This window comes from Schistocerca americana, chromosome 5 (genome assembly GCF_021461395.2).
Source record: "Schistocerca americana isolate TAMUIC-IGC-003095 chromosome 5, iqSchAmer2.1, whole genome shotgun sequence".
Taxonomy (NCBI): Eukaryota; Metazoa; Arthropoda; class Insecta; order Orthoptera; family Acrididae; genus Schistocerca; species Schistocerca americana.
In genome coordinates this window covers 40,583,230-40,600,089 of record NC_060123.1, presented here as the reverse complement: position 1 = coordinate 40,600,089, position 16,860 = coordinate 40,583,230, and positions in this window count along the sequence as shown.

Below are 16,860 nucleotides of genomic sequence, written 5' to 3'. Positions count from 1 at the left end.
ACTTGAAAATGGAAATTATTTCCCGAAACGCGTTGTGCGAAAAGTAGAATAAAGAAAAATCGTGACTGGTAACAGAAGATTTATTTATAAACAAACTTATTCCACTGGAGACTATACGATCATTACATGCCACTATTTCAAAAAGAACAAGAGCTGTATTACTTGTACGAGCAAATGGAGGTCAAAACTCTTGCTAATAAACCATTACCAAATAAGTACAGGTGTTAACATTATTTTGTCTATCCCCTGTACATCTACATAAGCATCTACCTAGATACTCCGACCGCACGGTGCGTGCCGGAGGGTACCCTGTACCACTTCTAGACATTTCCTTTCCTGTTCCATTCGCAAATAGAGCGAGGGAAAAACGATTGTCTATATTCCTTCGTATGCGACATAATTTCTCGAACTTTATCTTCGTGGTCCTTATGCGAATGTTTATGCCGGCAGTAGAATCGTTCGGCAATCCGCTTCAAATGCCGGTTGTCTAAATTTTCTCAACAGCGTTTCTCGAAAATAACATCGCCTTCGCCCCATGAACTCCCATTTGAGTTTCCGAAGCATCTCGGTAGCACTTACGTATTGTTCGAACCTACCGGTAACAAATATAGCAATCCCTCTTTGAATTTCTTCGATATCGTCCTTCATTCCGACTTGGCACGGATTCCAAAAACTCGAGGAGCCCTCAAGATTAGCTAGATTTATATACCTATATGCAGTCTCCTTTGCAGGTGAACGTCTCTTTCCAAAATTCTTCCAATAAATCGAAGCCGACCATTTGCCTTCCTTGCCACTGCTCTCACACGCTCGTTCCATTTGATATCGCTTCGCAACTTACGCCCATAATTATAAACGATTTAACTGTGTCAGGCAGGACACAAGTAACCAAACGTTCCCGGTGTGTTCTTCCTACTCATCCGTATTAACTTAAATTTTTCCGCATTTAGAGCTAGTTGCCATTCATCACATCTACTAGAAATTATTTAGTCTATGTCGTCTTGTATCTACCTACAGTCAGTGAACTTCCACATATTACCGTGCACCACAGAATCATCAGCAAACTACCACAGATTGCTGTCTACCCCTGTCCGCCAAGAGATTTGTCTATGAAGATAATAACAGCGGTGCTTTCACACTGCCCTGGCCTCTCCTGACGATTCCCTTGTCTCTGATGAACACTTGCCGTCGAGGACAGCATACTGGGTTCTATTACTTAAGAAGTCTTCGACCCACTCACATATATGTGAACTTATTCCATATGCTCTTACCTTCGTTAACAGTCTGATATAGGGCACCTTGTCAAATGCTTTCCGGAAATCTAGAAATATGGCATCTGCATTTGGCCCCTTCAGCCATAGTTTACAGTATATCACATGAGTACAGGGCAATCTGAGTTTCGCAAAAGCGATGCTTTTCAAAACCATGCTGTTTCGTGGACATAAGTTCCTCAGCCTCAAGAAAGTTTGTTATATTCGAACTTTGAATGTGTTCAACGATTCTTCAGCAAACCGAAGTTAGGTTATAGGTCTGAAATTTTGCGGGCGTTCTTTTGCCCTTCTTATTTACTAGAGTCACCTGTACTTTTTTCCAGTTGCTTGTGACTTAGTGCTGGTGGTGCGATTCACGAGAAATGCATGCTAGGTAAGGGGTCAATGCTCTAGAACACTCTGGTAAACCGAATTGGGATTCAGTCCCAAATTGATGAATTATTTGCTTTCAAATCTTTCAGTTGTCTCTACACTCAGCGATGCTTATTTTTGTGTCGTCCATACGGGAGTCTGACCGATGGTCAACTGACGGTATGTTTGTACCATTCTCTTATGTGAACGATTTTTGGAACCTGAAATTCAAAACTTAGGGTTTCGTTTTGCTATCTTCAACTGCGTGAAGAGTTTGACAGAGCACTGGAAGAAGTAAGTCGAAACAAGGTCCCGGGATTAGACAACATTCCATTAGAACTACTAACAGCGTTGCGAGAGCCAGTCCTGGCAAAACTCTTCCATCTGGTGAGCAAGATGTATGAGGCAGGCGAAATTCCCTCAGACTTCAAGAAGATTATAATAATTCCAATCGCAAAGGAAGCAGGTGTTTAAGGATGTGAAAATTACTGAACTATCAGTATAATAGGTCACAGCTGCAAAATACTAACGCGAATTCCTTACAGAAGAATGGAAAAACTGGTAGAAGCCAACCTCGGGGAAGATCAATTTGGATTCCGTAGAAATGTTGTAATACGAGAAGCAATACTGACCTTACGACTTATCTTAGAAGAAAGATAAAGGAAAGGCAAACCTAGGTTTCTAGCATTTGTAGACTTAATAAAGCTTTTGACAATATTGACTGGAATACTCTCTTTCAAATTCTGAAGGTGGCAGTGGTAAAATATAGGGAGCGAAAGGCTATTTACAATTTGTACAGAAAGCAGATGGCAGTTATAAGAGTCGAAGGACATGAAAGGGAAGCAGTGGTTGGGAAGGGAGTGAGACAGGGTTGTAGCCTCTACCCGATGTTATTCAATCTGTATATTGAGCAAGCAGTAAACGAAACAAAAGAAAAGTTCGGATTGGTATTAAAATCCATGGGGAAGAAATAAAAACTTTGAGGTTCGCCGATGACATTGTAATTCTGTCAGAGACAGCAAAGGACTTGGAAGAGCAGTTCAACGGAATGGACAGTGTCTTGAAAGGAGGGTATAAGATGAACATCAACAAAAGCAAAACGAGGATAATGGAATGTAGTCGAATTATGTCGGGTGATGCTGAGGGAATTAGATTAGGAAATTAGACACTTAAAAGAGTAAAGGAGTTTTGCTATTTGGGGAGTAAAATAACTGAAGATGGTCGAATTAGAGAGGATATAAAATGTAGACTGGCAATGGCAAGGAAAGCCTTTCTGAGGAAGAGAAATTTGTTAACATCGAGTATTGATTTAAGTGTCAGGAATTCGTTTCTGAAAGTATCTGCATGGAGTGTAACCATGTATGGAAGTGAAACATGGACGATAAATAGTTGAGACAAGAAGAGAATAGAAGCTTTCGAAATGTGATCCTAGAGAAGAATGCTGAAGATTAGATAGGTATATCACATAACTAATGAGGAGGTATTGAATAGAGTTGGGGAGAAGAGGAATTTGTGGCACAACTTGAGTAGAAAAAGGGATCGGTTGGTAGGACATGTTCTGAGGCATCAAGGGATCACCAATTTAGTACTGGAGGGCGGCGTGGAGGGTAAAAATCGTAGAGGGAGACCAAGAGATGAATACACTAAGCAGAGTCAGAAGAATGTAGGCTGCAGTAGGTACTGGGAGATGACGGAGCTTGCACAGGATAGAGTAGCATGGAGAGCTGCATCAAACCAGTCTCAGGACTGAAGACCACAACAACAACAACATCTTCAACTGCCACAGCAGAATGGTCAACAAGGGACTGAGTAGAAGCCTTACACCCGCTTAACGATTTTCTATAGAATCAAAATTTTCTCCAGTTCTCTGCCAGATCCTTTGCTAAGGTTTGACGGTGGCAGTTGTTACATGCTTCGCGCATAGATCTTTTCACGGACGCACGAATCTCAGCTGACCTTTGCTTGTCGTCATTTGTACGTTCTCCTTTGAGCCGAGAATGCCGCAGTCTCTGCTTCCTCAGCATGTTCCGAATTTCGTTATTAAACTATGTTGGGTCTTTTTGATCCTTTATCCACTTACTGGGAACCTAACCCTCTAGACAACGATTTACATTCTGCTTAAACGTCGCCCATAATTCCTCTACGTCCATCGTATAGGAACTAAGTGATGTCAGTTGACTGTCTAAATGAGATAGTAACAACTGCTTATCTGCTCTGTCTAGCAGAAACAATCTCCTAGCCTTCTTCACTGATTTGTTTACTTTCGTAACCGTAGTTGCTGTAATGACATAATGATCGCTAATACCCGTTTCTGCACCGACATTGTCGATAGGGTCTGGGCTGTTTGTAGCTAGAAGATATAAGATATTTCCATTGCATGTGGGCTGCCGAACTAGCACCTCAGGACAGTTTTCAGAAATCGTGTTCAAAAGTGTTACGCATGTCTGTCTGTCTGTATCCCCGCAATGAACCCATAGACGCCCCAGTCTATATTCATTAGGTTAAAGTCACTTTCAACGAGTTCTGCATTATCTGGGTATTTAATCACTACTGCACTAATGACCGTAGACTTTCTTTGACTCTAGGACTGTCACAGCTGAGAGCCATAGCAATAGCTCACGTCTACGACAGCTTTAAATATCATACCGTTATTATATGAGACACGTTCTCTGAACACTGAATTTGATGTCTCTACTGTCGATCTTAGTACTGGACTTAAGAGTGCTCGCGTTTCAGAGAGCTCATTAGTAGAATTTTCGAGTCATTACTGGTATCAATCCTCACCCATCTCTCCTAATAGCTGTGGCTTCCATGATCCTTATTAACATGTGACCGTGATAATCAACGTGAATTGGACATTTACGATCTGGACGGCGATAACTGTAAGTTTCTACTGGGATACCGAAAGTAGTTGCAGTGTAGTTAAGTCTGCTTATTAAATGACAAATTTCACTACGATTCTCTTTGGGAAAAAAGACCAACAAAAATGAGAATACTGTGTTTCGTACTATAAACGATTAATATGTGTAACCAATGTATGATATCAAATCATACTATAATTAGTTTACTATCAAATTTTCTACCACTTGTACGAGTACATGAGCAATTCTAAATGTACACAGGCTGGCCATCAAGAAAGTCTTATTCGCTCTGTGCCAAAGAGTACTTGCGCAGTCACCATTGTTAGTAAGAAACATAAGGAAAGAAACGACACGTCGCTAGCACCGTTACTGGTTTCGCTAGTGCGCTACTGTCCTGTAATGTTTTGCCAGGACAAAATTAACAGGTGTGCAACACCCACTGAATTAAAGAAACAATAATTTAAATACTATCGTGAGCATAGTGTGTTTGCACGGTCGGTAGTTTTCGAAAATGCTCGCCTTGATTTCCTGATCAATTACAGGCATGCATGCAAGAATCATGGATTCCAGAAAGAGTTGTGGTGTATACAAGCATGCTGAAAATTAAATGGTCTGGTAAAAAATGAGGAGATTCCTCATAGATTCAGCTATGATTGGAATGCCTGGAAGAAACCATCTCCATGAAGGGCAGGACGAAACCAGATCGGAACTAGATGGATTTGCAGAGGCAAAAAATTGAAGGTGAACATAAGCAACAAATAACTGTGCACCTTGGGCGTAAGTGCTGTTCTGTGGTGAAGAAATTGGCTCAGGAGGGGAAAGGGTGACTGGCAGCTCCTGACCTTCCAGGAGGTTGATTTTCCGAAACCAAGATGCATACTAGGAGTGTCAGCAATATTACTCGATGAGATGGACAGAGCTGCACCCTGTTAAAATGCATCTCGATGAAATTTGCATTGTTTGTTTCATACAGTTACAGCTACATTCAAAGAAAAAACAATCGTGCGAAGAATCTACTTTCTTGTGATCAGACTTTTCAGCAGAAATTAGAGAACCCTATTCATTTCTTCCTTCCTTTTTCAGAATTTCTCTCATTATCCAGTATGAGAAATGCTCACAGAGTTTAATGCATCTAACAAAGAAAGTTTCAGGCAACAGCTTCAGTCTATTTTATAAATTACTCAGGCTTTTGTTTAGAGAGTATTGCTTGAAATTATTTCAGGACTCTTCTGCAGAGTAAAGCTTTCCATCTTACCGCCCCCCGCCGCTTCCTCCTCCGTGATAAACTTCCAGATCTCTTTACTTCCCGTTCTTTCTGTAGCGACTAAAAGTTTCAAATTCGTTTCCCCTCTTTTAACGGTGATGCGCACCCGTACCAGACTATCTCAGAGTAATAATATTCCGTTTTACAAGTTTCTCGTGCCAGAATCCTACACAGAGGTGCGCATAATAATCGTGGCACTAGTATCAGATATCTCACAATACGGCTGATTCGGAAGCTCAGTGCCACCTTACGGTCTCGTGTTAGTTTTTTATACGGGTAAATAATAATCACCGTACCCGAGAATATCGAACTCTAATAGCAGCGATGGCTTGGCACAAAGCTGTTGTTATGAAAGTCGTTACCATTATCCTATTTCTTTCACCACAGTCAGTAACATTAAACCAATCAATGAACACTTTTCGGGAAATAAAAACACTTCATTTCCTGTGTGTGAATATAGACACCCCCGCGTATACATCTACATTTATACTCCGCAAGCCACCCAACGGTGTGTGGCGGAGGGCACTTTACGTGCCACTGTCATTACCTCCCTTTCCTGTTCCGGTCGCGTATGGTTCGCGGGAAGAACGACCGTCTGAAAGCCTCCGTGCGCGCTCTAATCTCTCTAATCTTACATTCGTGATCTCCACGGGGGTATAAGTAGGGGGAAGCAATATATTCGATACCTCATCCAGAAACGCACCCTCTCGAAACCTGTCGAGCAAGCTACACCGCGATGCAGAGTGCCTCTCTTGCAGAGTCTGCCACTTGAGTTTATTAAACATCTCCGTAACGCTGTCACGGTTACCAAATAACCCTGTGACGAAACGCGCCGCTCTTCTTTGGATCTTCTCTATCTCCTCCGTCAACCCGATCTGGTACGGATCTACTGGTACGGATGTACTGTTGACGAAGAGCTCCCGTGGTTCCAGCGGGGTGGCACTGTTATAAAATCACGATGTTTCGAAGAGTGTTATATTCATAATCTTCGTCAGAAGTAAATGAGCATGACACTCTTCGAAACGCCGTATTTCATCACTCCCATCCAAATGGGAACCTGAGAGTGTTTCATCACGCTGTTTCATCTCGAATATTGTATTAGGTATTCCAAAATAACCCAGACTCTACAATTCCGACTGAACAGTGTACTGAGCTCCTCCACAGACGGAAAAAATTGCAGAGAAGGAGAAACGTGTTACCTATAGTGGAACGTTGTACAAAACACATGATCCGATGACAAACATACCTAGCTATCTGTGTCAATATAAGAATGTCTTACAAGCAGATACAACTAGATTACATCACACATCTCAATAATTATACTCACTGCATCAAAGTTGAGAGCGGAGTTTCGTCAGGGAGAAACGATACAAAAAACGTAGCTTTAATACAATAATATTGTGCTAATGCGTTACTACACAATACAGTCGAAGTGCGTTGATGTACACACACGCTGAAGCAAATGAAATTTTCTAAATGCAGCTATGAGTTTGCTGTAGATGCCAGTGGTAACTATAGTCATTCTATGGCAAAAGCGAGGTGCGAACGGGGAACTTTAGTGAAAGCATCTAGGTCACATCGTTCGATGTGAATGTAATAACATACACTTATAGCCCACCGCCGGGTATGTCAACGATTGAAGCTGCGAGTGTCTGTGACAGGCATAACGTCCACCAGAATGCATTACTTTTGTTCCTATCTAGTGTTATTACGAGTCTTTTAAGGGTTTACGGTGTGTAAACAAATAAGAGTTTACACCGTATCACGGAGGGTGTAGAGAAAGCCGAGAAGAACGGTTTCATACAAGACACCTGTGGTCTATGAAGTCGGGAAACTACCACAAATTGGCCTCTAAAAGCTGTCTAGGCTGTAGCGTGTTTTGTGACACTTTTGGGATACACGAATCACTTACTAATCACGTAAGCAACACTGTACTCAAACATGGAGTAAATGTATCTGAACTACTTTCTGCCTCTGGGCTTAATAATAATTCACTATGAGCATCTGCTATCGTTTGTTTCAATTTACAAGCAATCGCGAACACTATACGTTAGTACTCTTAAGTACATCGTATTCTGTTGGATGTATTAGATTATCGCTGAAAAACACTTCTACCGAGCGTAGTACGATGTAATGTTCACTGCTCGTGCTACGAACACGACTTTAAGGAAGAATCTAGTGACGAAATAGTCTTTGCCGAATGTAGCAGTTCCGCATACACCACTACTGGTAGCTCATGTTGTGTGTTATCTTAGCCAAGTCACTACTTTTCACAACTTTAGTAACAGAAGATAAAGCTCTACAAGACGTCTTTTAATATGAGATTATTCGATTTCAGGGTGGGGTTAGCTGACTCAGCTGCACTCACACAACATTGCACATACGTACAAGTACCGCCAAATACAAATCTTGAACGAGCTTATACTAACAATGGAAGAACGACACGCTAGACCTGTACCGACTGATTCTCTATTAGAAGATCGCAGGAAACTTGCCATCGCGCCTATTTCAATAAGAGTGGTTACTTTGACTTTCACCTCAGTTATTCTTCATCTTCTATATTTTATTTAGACGTTTATAGTGCTTTGACGTGTACAAATGCTTTTCTTTATAACCAAAATCCTCCATGGAATACCATTTGAGTAATTACTTCCGTCAAACAAATGACATAACAAGTTAACAATACTATGGTTTAAGCAGGTTTTCGGGATCATCACATGAAAACGTATTATGTGGAAATACACTCCTGGAAATGGAAAAAAGAACACATTGACACCGGTGTGTCAGACCCACCATACTTGCTCCGGACACTGCGAGAGGGCTGTACAAGCAATGATCACACGCACGGCACAGCGGATACACCAGGAATCGCGGTGTTGGCCGTCGAATGGCGCTAGCTGCGCAGCATTTGTGCACCGCCGCCGTCAGTGTCAGCCAGTTTGCCGTGGCATACGGAGCTCCATCGCAGTCTTTAACACTGGTAGCATGACGCGACAGCGTGGACGTGAACCGTATGTGCAGTTGACGGACTTTGAGCGAGGGCATATAGTGGGCATGCGGGAGGCCGGGTGGACGTACCGCCGAATTGCTCAATACGTGGGGCGTGAGGTCTCCACAGTACATCGATGTTGTCGCCAGTGGTCGGCGGAAGGTGCACGTGCCCGTCGACCTGGGACCGGACCGCAGCGACGCACGGATGCACGCCAAGACCGTAGGATCCTACGCAGTGCCGTAGGGGACCGCACCGCCACTTCCCAGCAAATTAGGGACACTGTTGCTCCTGGGGTATCGGCGAGGACCATTCGCAACCGTCTCCATGAAGCTGGGCTACGGTCCCGCACACCGTTAGGCCGTCGTCCGCTCACGCCCCAACATCAAGCAGCCCGCCTCCAGTGGTGTCGCGACAGGCGTGACTGGAGGGACGAATGGAGACGTGTCGTCTTCAGCGATGAGAGTCGCTTCTGCCTTGGTGCCAATGATGGTCGTATGCGTGTTTGGCGCCGTGCAGGTGAGCGCCACAATCAGGACTGCATACGACCGAGGCACACAGGGCCAACACCCGGCATCATGGTGTGGGGAGCGATCTCCTACACTGGCCGTACACCACTGGTGATCGTCGAGGGGACACTGAATAGTGCACGGTACATCCAAACCGTCATCGAACCCATCGTTCTACCATTCCTAGACCGGCAAGGGAACTTGCTGTTTCAACAGGACAATGCACGTCCGCATGTATCCCGTGCCACCCAACGTGCTCTAGAAGGTGTAAGTCAACTACCCTGGCCAGCAAGATCTCCGGATCTGTCCCCCATTGAGCATGTTTGGGACTGGATGAAGCGTCGTCTCACGCGGTCTGCACGTCCAGCACGAACGCTGGTCCAACTGAGGCGCCAGGTGGAAATGGCATGGCAAGCCGTTCCACAGGACTACATCCAGCATCTCTACGATCGTCTCCATGGGAGAATAGCAGCCTGCATTGCTGCGAAAGGTGGATATACACTGTACTAGTGCCGATATTGTGCATGCTCTGTTGCCTGCGTCTATGTGCCTGTGGTTCTGTCAGTGTGATCTTGTGATGTATCTGACCCCAGGAATGTGTCAATAAAGTTTCCCCTTCCTGGGACAATGAATTCACGGTGTTCTTATTTCAATTTCCTGGAGTGTATTATTGGAATTAATACACAGCACTCGTATTGGGACTTAAAGTCAAAATAAATTTTAAATCTTTACCATTAATCGCGTAGTTTTTTAACGTCACAGAATTATATCTCTGGCTATTCAATGTTTGAAAACTATCGAAACACTAGTTATTTCCTTACAAAATCCATTTCCATTACAGCAATACTGTTTTAATGAGGTAGCCAGATATTTTTATTTCAATATATATAATACAATTCAGTGTTAAATATTGTCGTTTAGAGACCTCTACTGCCAGCGGTCAACGTAAATGGCACGTCAGCAAAATAACATTTGAAAACTTGACAATCAATAATCTCTTTCTTTGCTACTACAGAAAATGTTTCATAATATTAACAATTTGTAATGTCTCTTGCAGCGGTCTCTCCGCGATATTTTCAGAAATTTTTTACAAATTATATAACTCAGTACATATCTCGAAATATCTCTTCTTATCTTACCGATTCCTCAACTTTAATATACGATGATTATCAATGCAAAGTAGTTTCAAGCCCTATTATTCCTTAGAGCGTGCATTTACTCAATGGAATAGCTTCTCCGTTATCTATGTTTTCTCTTATGAAAAGAATGAAGGAGATCTTGCCGATTAGCCGTGAAAGAAGGAAGATGTATATGTATGTATTGTTGAGCTAGTCGCCATCTTGATGAGATTTTGTATGAGAAGGAATTTAATACATGAACTAACGTAAGTGTGTTCGCGTATTATTTAACTGAATATTATTGACAGTGTCTGCTTACTACGCTCTTTTGCACGGGAACAGAGGGGAACGTCTGATTTACACTGGACGAACCTGCCGTTTTGTATGCTCAAGATATCCAGTTTATTACTTTCAATAAATAGGCTAACACGGTCTTACCAGCAGATCTCCGGTCTTCCCCATGTAATCACCGAAAGTTAATAATTATTACAAATCTTTTCAGGAGATCGACTGACAATTTTCGTCGCACCGAGACTTCGAAATTGCTTCACTGCCTTATGGAATTTAAGTTAAGCTCAATTTAATCAGGATAAAACAGTATTGAACTGTTTGAATGTGATAAGCCTGCTTTGTGAATGTAAATTTCCTTAATATAAGCATGTTTTTTACTATCCTGATCAGTGAAGCTAGATCAGGCAGGTGTGAGAGAGGTTTTTAAATTTTAGATCCCACAAAAAATATTAAAAATTCTAAAAGAGTATTTCTGTAATTTTCCTTCACAAGATACTTAATATCACCTGTTTAAACTCTCATGAACAATTTATCTACTTTTTTCTTTAATCAATAACAATTTTTAAATGTCTTTGCCTTTTACCAAACCGTTAAAGGTCGTAAACATGTAGTACAATATATCTGAATTAATTAATGGAATCCTTTTTCTTAAAATTTTTGTTTTGTTTCAATATTTTTCCTGGTTTTCTTTCTTTCCTTTGGCAATCAGTAACTGTGATTGTATTAATTAATAAGGCGGGACATTTTTCTTTTCACTTTGAACAAAGTAATACTTTATTTCACTTTTACAGTACAGTACAGATACGTTACGAGGACAGGCAACCCCTTACTACGTGGACTGAATATTAATAAATCTAAATCAAACGTAAACGACCAAGGACCATCAGCATTTTAAACAGTGACACTTGAAGAAAGAAAGCTGCAGAGCTATTTCAGACCTTAGCGTGACACACCGTGTAAATTAAAATCGTTGCCGCGAGGGGTAGCCGTGCAGTCAGAGGCGTCTTGTCACGGTTCGCAGGGCTGCCCCCGTCGGAGGTTTGAGTTATATCTTGGGCATGGGTGTGTGTGTTGTCCTTAGCGTAAGTTTGTTTAAGTTAGATTAAGTAATTCGTAGCCCTAGGGACCGATGACCTCGGCAATTTGGTCTCATAGTCCTTACGACAAATTTCCAAAATTTTTTAAAACCTTTAAAATATTCACTCTTAAATTTCCAGATAAGACCGCTTTACCTACTTGGTCAAATGGTTCCGTGCTTAAATCTATCACTCCAATGATGGCCAAAGTTAAAGTTGGGGATATGAATCGTAACTTCAAATCAATTGTCCCCTGCTGCTATCATATAAAATTGCGCCCTCACGTATGTAGTCTTCGTCAAAAGATCATCTAACCACCGAATGGCGCTACTTTCGCCCAGATTGCCCACATATCCACAACAAAAGACAAACGTTACGACTAAATTAGCCTTGAGCGGGCACGGCGGACTCACTACTTCAGTAACATGCGTAACCGGATCTCGAATCCGGACCGAGTATCACCAGACCATGCAAATTAATCTCTTCTAGGATAATCAGGCTCACAAGCAGTCACAATACCGAAAAATGTCACGAAATTACGTTCACATTAATCTACAGTATGTCCAGATCCCGACACTTAAATTCCCGACACAGACCCACGTAAATCATATGTCGGAAATATCCCTTATACTATCCGGTATTGATAGGCTGTAATTTCCAACAAAACGTTGGCACGCTAGCAGAGATCCGGCCGCCAACTGCAAATTTCACACTAGAACAGTGTTGTACCCTCTCCCATCGAATCAAGACTGAACAGACTTCAGCTCGAGTCCAAACGATAATGAAAGCATGCTGCCTACCACCCTCATGTTAAAGTAATCGGAACCCTTTTCCCAGGCAAATTCACACCGTTCAATGCCATCGTTAACAACCGAATAATTATTCTTCGCTGCTGCTCGCTGGTGTTGACTTGACAGCTATGCCGTCCTGGTTACACCTTTGCCGTCAACCGCCTTCTCGCTACTGTACAACTGGACTTCGTTTGTCTCCATTACTACAACATTAAAAAAGGAAGAAATATAAGAAACACACAACGTACCTGTTCACATATAACACAGTCATTACAATTTACACTATCTACAGTTGATTGTCACTGCAGTTGAGGTGGCAAAATTTAACGCACAATTAACTCTAGAAAATTTTCACCCTTACAAGTGAATGCTCATCTTCCGAGATATTCAAGTTCTCGCGCTGTCTACACGAAAACTATTAGTGCTAAAAAAAATAGTCAGATCATTTTTGTAGGAAATTTAATTTATTCTAATTCTGTATGGGATTCGTTTTCGCTGGAGACAACGGTTTTCGGATTATACAAGAAAAACATCTAAAAGCGACCTTCACACGCAGCCCTATCTCAACACTCGACCCTCATTACCACAATATTTTGTATGTTGCTCATTGCATTCCCTCCTAAAACTATGCAAAAATTTGCGAGTAGGCCTAGACGAATCGACGATTTTGGTATCCATTGGACGGGCTATTACGCCACCGGTTTAACTGGCAATTTTGTTAACATTAGTAATTTAAACCAGCATTTTAGCCTAATGAAAGAAAAACTACTTTTTTAAACGTAAAGCAAAAACCAGTTACGATACCTGTACGATTCAGACTAAACCATTACAAGCTCAGTAACATCGCAATCAGTAGACCAGGAAACTCACCGATTTAATTGTTCAATTTGTAGTCTTAATATTCAAAAAGGTGTTGAGTAAAATTTACAGAAGCGTCAGTTTTATAGTCATTAAGTTCAAGACTAAGATTTTGCCCTAACGACTACGGTCAAGGAAGGTCCGATATGACCAGTTATTTGCGTATCGAAAATTTTTTTACATTGGTGGGAGAGCACATCGCAATTGCCTTACAGTTATGACTACCAACAGAGGACATGCACTGGACTTCTTGCAACATTCTTTGTCATCCTGCACAGATAGAACCTTGCAAGTAATAATGGGGAATGAGAGAAGTAAACACATGAAACTCAATAATGGACTCCCACAAGGCTCTGTCCTTGCGCCCCTTCTTTTAAGCCTTTACATCACTGAGATGCCAGCAACCAGATCGCTCAAATTTGGTTATGCTGACGACTGGGCTCTGGCAACAGCCCACGGAAATATAGAAACTGCCGAAGATATCCTTACTAGTGACCTAGGGATCCTCAGCGAGTACTTTGGAAAATGGGGGCTACAAACTAGTGCTACAAAGACGGAAGTATCTGCCTTCCATTTTAACAACAAAATGGCCAACAGAGAACTACGTGTATATCTAGACGGGAAAATACTAAATCACAACATACACCCAAAGTACGTGGGGTTACCCTAGATAGGACACTAACATTCAAAGAACGCCTGACGAAAACTGCAGCGAAACTTAAAACACGCAACAACATATTGCAGAAGCTCTGTGGCACCACTTGGGGTGTCCACAGCATCTACCTTAAGAACATCCGCAATTGGCTTGGTGTATCCAGTGGCAGAATACTGTGCCCCAGTGTGGCTCAATATCAAACACACACACATGGTAGATAGCCAACTTAATGCAACAATGAGTATTATATCAGGCACAATCAGGCCAACTCCAACAGTGTGGCTGCCCGTTCTCAGTAAAATATCCCCTCCGAACCTGCGCCAAGAACACTCTCTGGTTAGAGAATTTCAAAAGCCCATGACCAACCCTCAATTACAAATCCATGAAGATACTCACGACATCCAAGGAAACCTCAAACCTCCTACGGTCTAGGCATCCTCCACTAAAGACCGCATAGGCGCTGCACCAAACCAACTTTAAAATAAATGACCGATGGAAAGAGGAATGGGAAAGCAGAACAGCAGTGAACTGCCACAGTATGCCATGCATCTTCAGTAAAGCAAAAGTATTTGATTGCCCTTGCAAAGTTTGGTCAACTCTTAACCGCATCAGAACCAACTGTGGGAGATGCGCCGACTCCTTACACAGATGGGGTAAACTTCCTTCTGCCGCTTGCGACTGTGGAGCTGAGAGACAGACGGTCAAACACATGGTGCAGAAATGCCCACTAAGGGCATATGAGGGTGACCCACATGTTTTCCTAATGACGACCCAAGAGGCAATCCACTATACTGAGTGTTACAAAAAGGTACGGCCGAACTTTCAGCAAACATTCCTCACACACAAATATAGAAAAGATGTTATATGGACATGTGACCGGAAACGCTTAATTTCCATGTTAGAGCTCATTTTAGTTTCGTCAGTATGTACTGTACTTCCTCGATTCACTGCCAGTTGTCCCAATTGAAGGAAGGTAATGTTGACTTCGGTGCTTGTGTTGACATGCGACTGCCGACCGAAGTGGCCGTGCGGTTAAAGGCTCTGCAGTCTGGAACCGCAAGACCGCTACGGTCGCAGGTTCGAATCCTGCCTCGGGCATGGATGTTTGTGATGTCCTTAGGTTAGTTAGGTTTCACTAGGGGACTAATGACCTCAGCAGTTGAGTCCCATAGTGCTCAGAGCCATTTGAACCATTTGACATGTGACTCATTGCTCTACAGTACTAGCATCAAGCACATCAGTACGTAGCATCAACAGGTTAGTGTTCATCACGAACGTGGTTTTGCAGTCAGTGCAGTGTTTACAAATGCTGGGTTGGCAGATGCCCATTTCATGTATGGATTAGCACGGGGTAATAGCCGTGCCGCGGTGCGTTTGTATCGAGACAGATTTCCAGAACAAAGGTGTCCCGACAGGAAGACGTTCGAAGCAACTGATCGGCGTCTTAGGGAGCACGGAACATTCTAGCCTATGACTCGCGACTGAGGAAGACCTAGTACGACGAGGACACATGCAATGGGCGAGGCAATTCTTTGTGCAGTTGACGATAACCCTAATGTCAGCGTCAGAGGAGTTGCTGCTGTACAAGGTAACGTTGACCACGTCACTGTATGGAGAGTGCTACGGGAGAACCAGTTGTTTCCGTACCATGTACTGCGTGTGCAGGCACTATCAGCAGCCGATTGGCTTCCACGGGTACACTTCTGCGAATGGTTCATCTATCAATGTGTCAATCCTCACTTCAGTGCAAATGTTCTCTTTACGGAAGAGGCTTCATTCCAACGTGATCAAATTGTAAATTTTCACAATCAACATGTGTGGGCTGACGAGAATCCGCACGCAACTTTGCAATCACGTCATCAACACAGATTTTCTGTGAACGTTTGGGCAGGCATTGTTGGTGATCTCTTGATTGGGCCCCATGTTCTTCCACCTACGCTCAATGGAGCACGTTATCATGATTTCATATGGGATACTCTACCTGTGCTGCTAGAACATGTGCCTTTACAAGTACGACACAACATGTGGTTCATGCACGATGGAGCGCCTGCATATTTCAGTCGAAGTGTTCGTACGCTTCTCAACAACAGATTCGGTGACCGATGGATTGGTAGAGGCGGACCAATTCCATGGCCTCCACGCTCTCCTTACCTCAACCCTCTTGACTTTCATTTATGGTGGCATTTGAAAACTCTTGTCTACGCAACGCCGGTACCAAATATAGAGACTCTCCGTGCTCGTATTGTGGACGGCTGTGATACAATACGCCACTCTCCAAGGCTGCATCAGCGCATCAGGGATTCCATGCGATGGAGGGTGGATGCATGTATCCTCGCTAACGGAGGACATTTTGAACATTTCCTGTAACAAAGTGTCTGAAGTCACGATGGTACGTTCTGTTGCTGTGTGTTTCCATTCCATGATTAATGTGATTTGAAGAGAAGTAATAAAATGAGCTCTAACATGGAAACTAAGCGTTTCCGGACACATGTCCAGATAACATATTTTCTTTCTTTGTGTGTGAGGAATGTTTCCTGAAAGTTTGGCAATACCTTTTTGTAGCACCCTGTACATTATCTAAGCTGGACGTTTGTTTGTGATTGCTCTTCTGTGAGTGTAAATTTACAATTGGTGGTGTCTTTATATACAAACTGTTATTTATTGTTCTGTATATACATATGTGATTTTTTTTAATCGTGTTATTTCTGTAATTTTTACTGTGATTTTATGGGCCATACGCTAAATAAATAAAGTAAGCAGCAGGACTAAGGAATTATCATCCACTGCGTAGGCTACAGTCACGTCACAATACAAGACGCTGCGTTTTGA